Genomic DNA, 12,050 nt, shown 5'->3' with positions numbered 1-12,050 from the left:
AGCGCGCTCGCCTGGCATGCGTGCGGCCCGGGTTCGATCCTCAGCACCACATACCAACAAAGATGTTGTGTCCGCCGAGAACTAAAAAATAAATATTAAAAAAAAATTCTCTCTCTCTCTCTCTCTCCTCTCTCACTCTCTCTTTAAAAAAAAAAAAAAAAGTCCAGAGACCTCACTAGGTCCTGTTTTCTTCCCCACTCCTTCCCATTCCCCAGGAAGGACAGGGGAAGGCAGGTGCTGGGCTTCATGAATGTGGAATTTGTGTCTCACAGTGGGAAACAGTATCTGTGTGCTCTTAGAATGTGCAGAGGGGGAAAGTGACCCTGCGCTCTGCAAGGGAGAGAAGGGATTGTGATGGGGCTGCCCAGGTAGGGCCACATTTCCTCTCATCACTCTGCAGAGGTTTTCATAGGAGGCCAGGTGTGTGTGCCACCTTCCCCTCCCAGAGCAGATGTCCTGGGTCAGGAGAACCACTCCCAATTTCTGCAAGGGCAGGCCTGACTGGCCCTGCCAGGCTCCAGGCTCTCAGAAGCCCCTGCCAACCAGGCCTCAGGCAGGGGCACAGCACTTATCCCTCCATGTGCCAGCACTATGCTTTTGCTGAAGGCTCAGCCAGGTTGGCTTCTTGGGCAATTGGCTGGTCATACACATGCCTCTGCCCCCTTCTTGCTGCAAATCAACCATTTGCTTGTTTTATCAATTTAATCCTGCCAGTGTCTTCCATCTGGGAGGTTCTCAGGCTGGGTTTTTACCAGAATAAAGCTGATTCTCCAGGTACATTTTACCACAGAGTTAACAGGACAGTTTTTAACAGATGCATAGTGAGAATATCACTGGAGTGAAATTCCATTGGTAGGAAATTTAAGAATAGGCAAAACAAACCTATGCCTATGAGATCAGATCTGGTCTCCTAAGAAGATGAGAATTTCTAGGAAGGGTGGACTTCCTTGTTGATAGAAGTGTTTTATAGTTGGCTAGATAGTTACATAGGAAAGAAATCGGTCAAAATTCATTTAAGTGAATGCTTAAGGTCTTTATTTCACTATTGATTTTATGTTAAAATTAAAATCATGTAACAGGTTGTTATTGTTTTTGTTTTTTTTTTATAGTACCAGGGATTGAACCCAGGGGTGCTCTGCCACTGAGCTAAACCTCCAGCCCTTTTAAATTTTTATTTTGAGATAGGGTCTCACTGAGTTGCCAGGCTGGCCTCAAACTTGAGATATTCCTGCCTTAGCCTTCCAAGTAGCTGGGATTACAAACATGCTCCTCCAACCCTGGCTATACAATACACTTTTTTAAATTTTTATTTTATTTTTTATATATATATATACATATATATTATTTATTTTTATATGACAGCGGAACGCATTGCAATTCATATCACACATATAGAGCACAGTTTTTCATATCTTTGGTTGTATATAAAGTATATTCACACCAATTCATGTCTTCATACATGTACTTTGGATAATGATGTTCATCACATTCCACCAATATTTCTAACCCCCTGCCCTGTCCCTTCCCCTCCACCCCTCTGCCCTATCTAGAGTTCTTCTATTCTTCCCATGCTCCCCCTTCCTTCCCCACTATGAATCACATTCCTTATATCAGAGAAAACATTTGGCATTTGTGTTTTTTGGGGATTGGTTAAATTCACCTAGCATTATCTTCTCCAATGCCATCCATTTATCTGGAAATGCCATGATTTTATTCTCTTTTATTGCTGAGTCATATTCCATTGTGTATATATGCCACATTTTTTTATCCATTCATATACTGAAAGGCATCTAGGTTGGTTCTACAGTTTAACTATGTGAATTGTGCTGCTATAAACATTGATGTGGTTGTGTCCCTGTAGTATGCTGTTTTTAAGTCCTTTGGGTATAGACCAAGGAGAGGGATAGCTGAATCAATTGGTGGTTCCCAGTTTTCCAAGGAATCTCCATACTGCTTTTTATTTTTAAAAAATATTTTTAGTTGTAGCCAGGTGCAATGATGCATGCCTGTAATCCCAGCAACTCCAGAGGATAAGGCAAGAGGATTGCAAGGTCAAAGCCAGCCTCAGCAATTTAGTGAGGTCAATGAGACCCTGTCTCTAATAAAATACAAAAAAGGGCTGTGGATGTGGCCAATGGTTGAGTATCTCTGACTTCAATCTCTGGTACCTCCCGCCTGCCCCTGCAAAATATTTTTAGATGCAGATGGACACAATACCTTTAATTTATTTAGTTATTTTTATGTGGTCCTGAGGATTGAATCCAGCACCTCACACATGCTAGGCAAGCGCTCTATCACTGAGCTACCGCCCCAGCCCACAAAAGGTTTTTCAAAAAAATATCCTTGAAGGCAGTAACTAGTCTATCAGTTATCTCCTCTTCATCTTTAACAGACCCCAATCCTTAACCTAAAATAATGATCCTCTTCCTCGCTCATTTCTTCATTTGTTCATGCACCATATTAGAGCATATGAGAAAATCCCCAGGAGTTGGGGAGACAAGGATGAACCTGCTGGTCATGGCTGGGTGAAAGAGACCTATTTGTAGATAGATAAGTTGTGGGTCAATGATGAAGTCCAATCAACTAAATTGTCCCAGGAAGAAATGTATAACTTGGCCCAGGGAGTCAGAGCTGGCTCACATAGATATTAACATGTGGATTATGAAGACTTAGTAGCATTTACAAGGAGGCAAAGCCAACAGTTTGTGTAAGCCTGGGCCTGGCATGGTCAGTGAATGGTCAGAAAACTTGTGGGACTACATAGCACCATAGAGAGAGGCTAGGGTTAACTACAAGGCTTGTGACACCACACCAAGGAGGCTACAGTCCATCCTATCATACCAGGAAGCCAACACAGCCTTGTAAGTTGTAATGGGACAAGATCCAAGCAAGAACACTCCAATTACCAGAGTTGAAAAGGGTAAAGTGGAGCTTGCTGTAGCATGCCTGTAACCCCAACTACATGAGAGGCTAATGCAGGAGGTTCCCAAGTTCTTAGTATCAGCAATTAGCAAGATTCTGTCAAAAAATAAAAATTAAAAAGGATTGGGGACTAGGGTTGTGGCTCTGCTGTAGAGCAATTGCCTAGCACGTTGCAAGGCCCTGGGTTCGATTCTGAGCAACACATAAAAGTAAGTAAATAAATAAATAAATAAAAGTATCTGTCCAACTACAACTAAAAAGTAAAAAAAATAAAAATAAAAAAAAATAAAGTCTGGGGATGTAGCTCAATGGTAGAGTGCCCCTAGGCTCAATCCACAGAACCAGTTCTAAAGGTGAGGTTGGGTGTTTAGGGCCCCCTCATAGACATTCCTCCTTCTCTGTTAAGAATCAAGGTGCTTATACCCTGGGACATCTAACTCCCCTTCTTGCCAGGAACTGGTCCCCCAAGCAGCCTGGCCGCCCCCTTGGTCACCCTGACCTTACCAACCCTCTCTGACCAAGAGGAACCAAGGCCCTCTCTGACCACTGACACATCCAGCCTGTGGAGAACAGTTTTGATCTAGAGGTGTTAGCGAGTAATATCACTCACAGTGACAAACTTGATCCCATTTTGCTGCTCAATTCTAGACTCAGGCAAAGGTCCTACCTGCCCTCAGGCATCTCTCTCCTCCTAGCCCTGCCTCTCTCCTGGATTGGACCCTTCCTCCCTTGGGAGATGCAGAGTCATAGAGTAGGTTGCTCCTCCCTGCAGAAAGGAAAACCCAGGAGCCCTGGATGCCATCAGCAGCCACACCTAGAAATCCCACAACCACTGTGGGCTGAGGAGAGAAAGACGGAAAATCCAGTTGAGAGAAGGAGGGAGGACAAGGTGCCCTGGCTTCCAGCCTGTGCAGATTTCCTGAGATGAAGAGAAGAAAATGCTCCATCCTGCTACTGGTGCTGCTGGTGCTGCTGCTGCTGCTGCTGCTGGTGCTGCTGCTGCAAGGTGAGGGACTAATTTGGGGAAGAATGACACAAATGTTCCCCAGGGCTGAAGAGATGGAGTCAGGATGCCTCAGGATCCCTAGTAAAAGAACCTCTGGGGTCTTAGGCAGGGCGGGTCCTGAGCACAGATAGCAAGGAGGCAAGGGAAGCTCAGAAGGTGCCAGACTCTGCTCTTGTTGTGGGCTGATGGCTCAGAAAACACTCTCAGTCTGAATATTGTCCAAATTAGAGAGGTTTGGTTTTTTGTTTTTTGTTTTGTTTTGTTTTGTTTTGTTTTTGTTTTTAAGCCAGCTGGTGACTGCTCCCTTACAGGACACAAATTGTCTCTGCCAGGAACAGCACTGGATCCAAGTTATGTGGAATTTATAAGGGGAAAAACCACATCCTCGAAAATGTAGGTACAGGCAAGCAGCAGGATACAAAGGCTGAGAAAGCAGTCAGCAGAGCAAAAAAGGACAACCACATCCTGGGTTCGAGCACATTTGTAGGCATATGAAGTACAGAAAAACAATTTTTATATCTTAGAAACAGCTTAACATTATTTATTTTATGACACTTCTCATAATCCTATTATCCTACTTATTATTATTTTATAATCTGTAATTTGTAATCTATATTGATTAAGCTCAGACCATACCACTATCTGCTCCAAATCTCCATCCCAGGGAAACAGGAGACAGAGTCTCACTCTCTGCCTCACGTCGGTTTTTTTGATTATTTACACTTCAGGGTAGTATACTTCAACTATCCTTGAAAAATGAAAGCTCTGAGTCCCATTAGAAGACTCTTGAGAATCCACAGCAAGTCGGTTGGAAAGGTTTGGGGCAAAGGGACCCAGAACTTCAAAATTTATGCCAACATATGCTGCACTTATTCCTGAGATTAAATTCTCCCAGGCCTGAAGCCTGCTAGTGGGGGGGGGGTGTTTTGATGCAGGGAATGCATCTTTTCTTATACCCAACTTATACCCAACTCAGTGGTGCCCTCAGCCTCAACCAGCCCATACCCATAACTGCCTCTGACTCCTCTCCTGACCCTGCCCCAAAACACCTGGAATCTCACCCATTTCCATCTTGCCATTTTAGTGCCAGATCTGACCCACGAACCATCTTATTCTAAATTATATACCAAACCATGGCCTTAATTTAATCTCTAATATGAATCACAGTTCCTACCTTGCTTGTTAACCAGAACACCAGGGGCAACTGGACCAGAAGAGACACGTACATGCAGTCAGAATTTCTTAATTGCTAAAACATTGACTGGGCGATAGTGAGGTTAGAGTCAGGGTTACTGTTCTGTGGAAAGAGACCAGACGCAGCAAGGACACAATCAAAGACTGGGTGAGCAAATGCTCCAAGGATATGACTTAGCTCTGGATAATCCATATCATAGTGCAAGAAGATTCCTTGTAAAATACGTTTTATGAGAATTAAATCCAAAGTATCAGATGTTTCTTAACTCACATAATTGCAATCACATTAACTGAGCATATATGTCATTTGGGTGGGTAGACAGCTATGACAAAGAGTAAGAACAGATAAGACAAACCATTGAGGGTACAAATTAGATGAGATTATTTTTGAGTAGGATTTTCACCAGGGACCCTGAGATCAGTCATAAAGACTCAAAGATAAGAGAAAATTATACCACAGATGATTCAAGGACAACTGGAGGCTATGTCACTGCAGACCTGTGTCCACAGTCACCAAGGAACTCTGTGTTGTACCTGGCTTCATGGTGGATCCAGGAAAGGGAGGACATCCTGGGAAGGAGGGTATGTGAGGAGAAGGTGGGCACAGGGATGGAGGTAAAAGGTGAAAGAAATGGTCAGGTATGAGGAGGCCAGCAGAGAGAGAACGAGAGCGAGAGCGAGAGAGAGAGAGAGAGAGAGAGAGAGAGAGATGGAGAGAAAGGAAAGAAACAACTAGCAGAAAAGATGAGGAAGGAAGTTGTGAGAGGTTGGCAGAAGGAGGGAAGGTGGATGAAAGAGAAGAGAGTGCAGTCAGTGATGAAGCAAACAGAAAGAGAAACATAGTACAGTGAGAGCTAGAGCAAGCACACACCACTACGTGAAGGTAGATGTAAAAAGATGTAAGTTATCAGAAGACAGAGGCTGGGTATAGTGGCACACGCCTGCAATGCCATCGAGTCACAAGGCTGCAGTAGGAGGGATTGCAAGGTCAAGACCACTTTGATCAACTTAGTGAGACCCTGTCTCCAAATATGTGGGGTATAGGGCAAACTGGGTGTGTCACTCAAGCGTAAAGCACCCCTGGCTTTATTCCCTAGTGTGAAAAGAAAGAACAAGAAAGAAGGAGAATATGAGGGGACAGAGAATTGGGGGTAAGAGAAATAGAGGAAATAAAAACATTTTGATGGTCTACTCATGTCAGAAATTATATTTTTTGTGTTATCACTGCCTACTCTGAAATCCTGCAAAAGATTATTTTTCAAATCAGAACTGGATAAGTTTCATGTGCATGAATGCTCTGCACCAGAGAGGTGGCTTGTAGAAGTTCTCAAAAAGTGAACTCTCGGGCTGGGGTTAACAGGGAAGGGCTGCTCCTCTTTAGCCATCTTAATCTAAGGAGCAAGTGCATGCTGGAATTTTAACAAGTGGTTAGTTGTGAGATTAATTAACTCATGCAGGTCATTAAAGCCTTGTTAATTCCTGTGGATCATTTATGCCATTGTATGCTGACCTCTGCCCCAAAGGCCACAGCTGTGGATCCATTTGTGAGTAAAGTGGACAGTGATGCATTATACACTTGCGTGTTCACGTTTAATCCTACCAAAATGACACCTTGAAACTAGAGCCTTCTGAAAGAGGGCTAACAAGAGGAAAATGGGAGTGAAAGCTGCCACAGTACTTGATTCACACATGAGTCACACTTAATACTTGTCAAAGGGGCTGGAGGTGTGGCTCAGTGATACAGCATCTGCTTAGGATGTGCAAGGTCCAGGGTGCAAGTCCTAGCACCCAAATAAAATCAAACAACAAAAATAAAAACAAAAATCTTTTCAGCAGAGGGAAAGCCTTCAGTGGATTTCTGATCATGTGGAGCATGAAGAGACATCACCCAGCCTTGAAGGATGAAGGATGAAGGTTGAAGGATGCCTTCCTCCACAAAACCAGACTTCCCACCACTGGCACAGAGCACACCTGAGCATCTGCAACTTCTTTATCTCTTGTAGAGACTAAAAACAAGAGATAGCTCAAAAAGCCCAAGGAATAGGAAGTAAGAAGAACACCTGTGTTCCAGAACTTTCTAGATATTTTTAAGTTTTAGACTTTTTATCTAGGGAGTTTTTTGAAAGATGAGAATTATCACTAGTTCCATCCCTTCCCCTAATCCCATCAATCAAAATAATTTCCCCCCAAATGACTTCAATGTTTGTATATATCACACATCTCCAGTGGTGTCACAGTCTGATGAAGAAACTGAGGCAGGCAGAAGTCATAGAGTTGAACGCATGGGCTGGACAAATCTCCATAAACCACAAACCAGTAGGCAAAGAGAGGAATGATCTTAAAGCTAACTACTTTCTTTCTTCCTAGAATAAGTATTTGCTACATCCATTAAAACCATCTAACAAGGTTATGCATGGTCTCCATGCCACAGACTGAGGTACACTATCAAGAGGACCCATACCTGGCTGGATGTGGTGGCATACACCTGTAATTCCAGTAGCTTGGGAGGCTAAGGCAGGAGGATCATGAGTTCAAAGACAGCCTCAGGAAAAAGTGAGGCAATAAACAATTCAGTGAGACCCTGTCTCTAAATAAAATATAAAATAGGGCTGTGAATATGCCTCAATGGTTAAGCACACCCTGTTCAAATCCAAGTAGCAAAACAAAACAAATACAGACTTCTCTTAGCTTCTGAAGAAGGATCAAGAAGCATGGTATGTCCTCAGGTTCCAGGGTCAATGGTCTCAGCCCTGTGACCACCAGATGAGGAAGAAATCTAGCTTTGGGAATAAGCATGTTAGTGACACTTGGAAGGACACTTGACCTTTCTGAGAATCTCCCAGTTCTGTCTGGCCATTGTTATTTCCTTGGGAAATTTTCCTATATCCATCTACAAAGTTTGGTCATGAAAACCGTCTAAGGTAGAAACATACAACTCAGATATAAGAGACATTCACTGTCTGATAATATACATAAAGTAACTGTTCCTATCTGAGTGACATGTCTGTATTAATTCATTTAACAGAATAGAAAAGTGCCTAGCAGAAGCCAGACACTCTATGCTTTTCAGTCTGTCTCTCTCAGTCTCTCCGTAAGCTGAAGATGTACCTCTTTGGTCTCAAAGCCCAAGCCCTCCCAACACTCAGACCAAAGAATCACATATACAGGATATAGCCAGCAGGTCACTGAACAAGTATGCATTGAGCATGTATTGTGGACAGACTGCCATAGCAAGTAGCTGAGTCTCATCTCAGTCACAATGTGAAATGAGGAACACAAAATCCAGGACTGCCCTCTAACTGTGAGAACACCTCTGTCTCTGAGAGGCACCAAGAAGTGATTTCCTTCATTGGGGAGTCCTATAAATGATGCTTAAGATGGTAAGAGCTTAGACAAGGTCAGGACCTTGAATATAACAGCTCCATGGGAAGTATAGGACAAAAAGCAAATAAGCAAAGATTTTTGATGTAGCCAGGTGTGGTGATGTGCATCTATAGTCCAGCTACTCAGAAAGCTGAGGCACAAAGATCATTTGAGCCCACAAGTTGATGAGAGTTGATCATTGTTTGCTAACTCTGCCACTCCTAACAGAATTACCACACTGCTAAGCAATGCGACTGTGGAATTATGGTATGGAGCTCTTTTTCCCCCAAGGACAATATGGCACCTGCTACTCTGCTGTTGGCAGTGTAGATCAGGACAGTATGTAGGCAATGGACCACCCTGTTTTACAGATAACACAATGTTTCAAGGGGAATCTAGGAAAAATTGTAAACTCTATACATTTAGTAAGGATGGGACCTTGTTTCTCTGGGTCAAAAAAGGAAAAGTAAATAGTCTCAATGTCACTAAAAATGAACTACTATACTCCTTCAACCTTCCAAAGGCAGTTTGCTTTTAATTCTCACCCAAAACCACTGTCCTGGAAGTATAGCAGCCTTATACTATTTTCTAAAGATGGTGCAGCTGGAATTACCAAACTAAACTTAATGGTGTGAAAAGTGGGATACATTTGAAATAATTTATTTGAGGAAAAAAACAGTGAAGTTTACGTCTTTAAAAGCAACAATTTAAACACAGGTGCAAATAAATTACATTTGCAAAAATTAATAATTTTGTTTCATCCCTTGTATGCCAACCACATAAGTCACCTATGTTCCAGGAAGTAAAGCTACACCTTCGTTTGTTGGATTACACCAACACTCCAACTCTGCTGGATTCCACACAGCTCTAAAGCTGTATTCCTTTGAAAGTTTAAAGTTCTTTTAAAAATTTCCTCAAAGCTGATCATTTTACCATGCTATGGAATAAAAAAGCTACTTTTGTGTTGTTAATAGGTAGTATAGATGTTGACAAGAGAAGGTGCCGCTTCCTACGTGGAGAACCAATCCAATGCTACACAGCAACCAAGGAAGAAAGTGAGGTAGTACAATGACTAAAAACTAACCCCTACAGGATGTAGGTTGGAATTCTAGTTCTACTGAGATTTTTGCTGTTCTGGTTTTAGGCCTGCCAAAGCAACACTTTTCAACTTGAAATGTGACCCTGGGTTTGAGTTTGGAATCCATCCTTACAATGAAGCCTACTACAGCCCTCGTGGACATGTATTAGTACTAGTTGGATTTGGAAACCTGAGGGAACAAATGGAAACATGGAATATTAAAAACTATATATTTTTTTCTAAACTAGTGGTTTCTGATTCTATATGTTTTGTTTGGTGCCCAGATGGGGAGTGTATTTTAACAGCTGCATTTGCTCTCAGGTACAAGGTAATGATTGGTACAAGATAAAGCATTGCTCTGGCTCTAAATGTGATGTACCATCAAATGCAAAATCATGGCAGGTCTCTTGGCAGCCAGTTTTGGATGGAATATTTTCAGCAAAACCAATAATTTACCAAGCAGTTCCAAGTGAAGTACCCAGTGAGGACCTTTAGGAACCAAAAGTTGCAACAGCTTATAGACCCCCAGCTTTAGGAAATAAACCAATTACTGATTCCAAATTGCATGAAGAGAACCAGTTCAGAATATGAAACCAGAAGCAGAAAATAAAAGCCATTACCCCAAATAGCCATTAAAAATCAAAGGAAGCATGATTTAAGAAAGCTGCCAAGCGAAAAGCAAGAAGTGACAAGAGGTCAGATTTGACAGTTACTCTTGCCCTCATAGTATAACATGAAACACCACTCCTCTGTCAACTTCTGGTGACCCTAAAGTAGACACACAAAAAGAAAGAACTTAAAGAAGAAAGTGAAAGCAATCAAAGAATTGAAGGAAAAAGCAGTAGCTGGAAACTAGAAAAAAAAGTCTAATTGGAGAAATTTCAAAAAGAAGGTAAGGCACAGGGGAATGAGATGATCCAATTATGTGGATGTATGAATATGGCATAATGAATCTCACTATAATGTATAATTATAATGCACCAACAAAAAAGAAAAAGAATCATAACATACCAATAAAAGAAACAAATGAAAGAAAATTTTAAAAGAGACAACCCTTCTCCAGGAGCTGGAAGATTTGGAATTGGGGATTTAAAGATTTACAGAAAGCAAATTGATTACCAAAATTTAGTACAAACACATCTGTTAAACACATTGGTGCTCATGGAATATCCATGTACCACATTTAATGTTGGTCTACAATTTTAACCATTTACCTGAGCCTGTATATGTGTGAAGTCATGTAATAATGTCTATTAAATTAACTTTTACAACCTGCATCCTATATCATGTCAGCATAAAGAAAAGAGATTCATGAATTTTTCAGCTAAGTTTGACAGACTGAGAGGCAGTGTTTTATAGTAGAGGATTCTATTTAATTTGTAAATGAATAAAGTCATTTTAAATTTTTTTTTTTTAAATCTGGCATTGAATCAGAAACACAGAATATTTCAAAATGTAAGAATCCAGTTTGATTTCCAAAAGTTATACATTACTTATTATCATCCAGACATCAATACTGCAAGTTGGGTAAGAGTCAAACTGCCTCACAGGTAGGATTCAAAACAGACAAGTACACTCATAATTTTTATATAATATTACAAGTGATATGATTGATATACAGATACATTGAAGTATCAAGAAACTGAAAAGCTCAGTTTCACCACCAGCCAGCTAGGCATCCTGGGAGCAAGTCCCTTAACTTCTCAGAGCCTCTTTTCCAATCTTTAAAATGAAAGAACCGAATTGATTTAATAAATATTAAAGTGACATTTTTCAAAATTGTTAATAAGTCCTTTTAAAGGAAAAGATACATTTTGAGAACTCCAGTGTTGGCTTAAATTATTTTCTTATATTACCAGACTATATTAAAACCAAGAAATGAAATATAAACTGCTGTGCTTATAGTGCTACTATTCTGATAAAGTCAGAAATAACAGCAGCAATTTAATTTGATAAATGACAGTCCTTGCTCCCAACATTAATGTGTATGGATTACTACAGCATATTCACCAGAGTCTCCTCAGCAGCTTGATGTCTTCCTTCTTTTTTTTTTTTTTTTTTTAAGAGGGGGGAAAGAGAGAGAGAGAGAATTTCAATGGTTATTTTTCAGTTTTCGGCGTACACAACATCTTTGTTTGTATGTGGTGCTGAGGATCGAACCCGGGCCGCACGCATGCCAGGCGAGCGCGCTACCGCTTGAGCCACATCCCCAGCCCCATTGATGTCTTCCTTCTTTCTTGGATTTGCTCTTTATGAATTCTCTCAAGACCTTCAGCTGAAAGACTATCTGGTCTTCACCTAATACAGTGCACCATATAACTTTTTAAAAATTCGTGTATATAGTACATTAACATTATTATTATCTGAAGTCACCGCCACTGGGTAATAGCACACCAGACTTCTTTCTCCTAATATTTAGTACCTGTTAATCAACCTTTTCCCATCTCTTCTTCCTGCCATCACCATTTAAATTTTAAGACAGTCCTT

General features: G+C 41.2%; 1 pseudogene; it reads left to right on the top strand.

Moving 5' to 3' along the window:
* The first annotated feature begins 3,846 nt into the window (after positions 1-3,846).
* On the top strand, positions 3,847-10,656 carry LOC113200783 (eukaryotic translation initiation factor 2A-like; annotated as a pseudogene).
* Positions 10,657-12,050: the final 1,394 nt, after the last annotated feature.

Source organism: Urocitellus parryii, chromosome 8, assembly GCF_045843805.1.
Source record: "Urocitellus parryii isolate mUroPar1 chromosome 8, mUroPar1.hap1, whole genome shotgun sequence".
NCBI lineage: Eukaryota > Metazoa > Chordata > Mammalia > Rodentia > Sciuridae > Urocitellus > Urocitellus parryii.
This window is presented reverse-complemented; position numbering and strand designations above follow the sequence as displayed.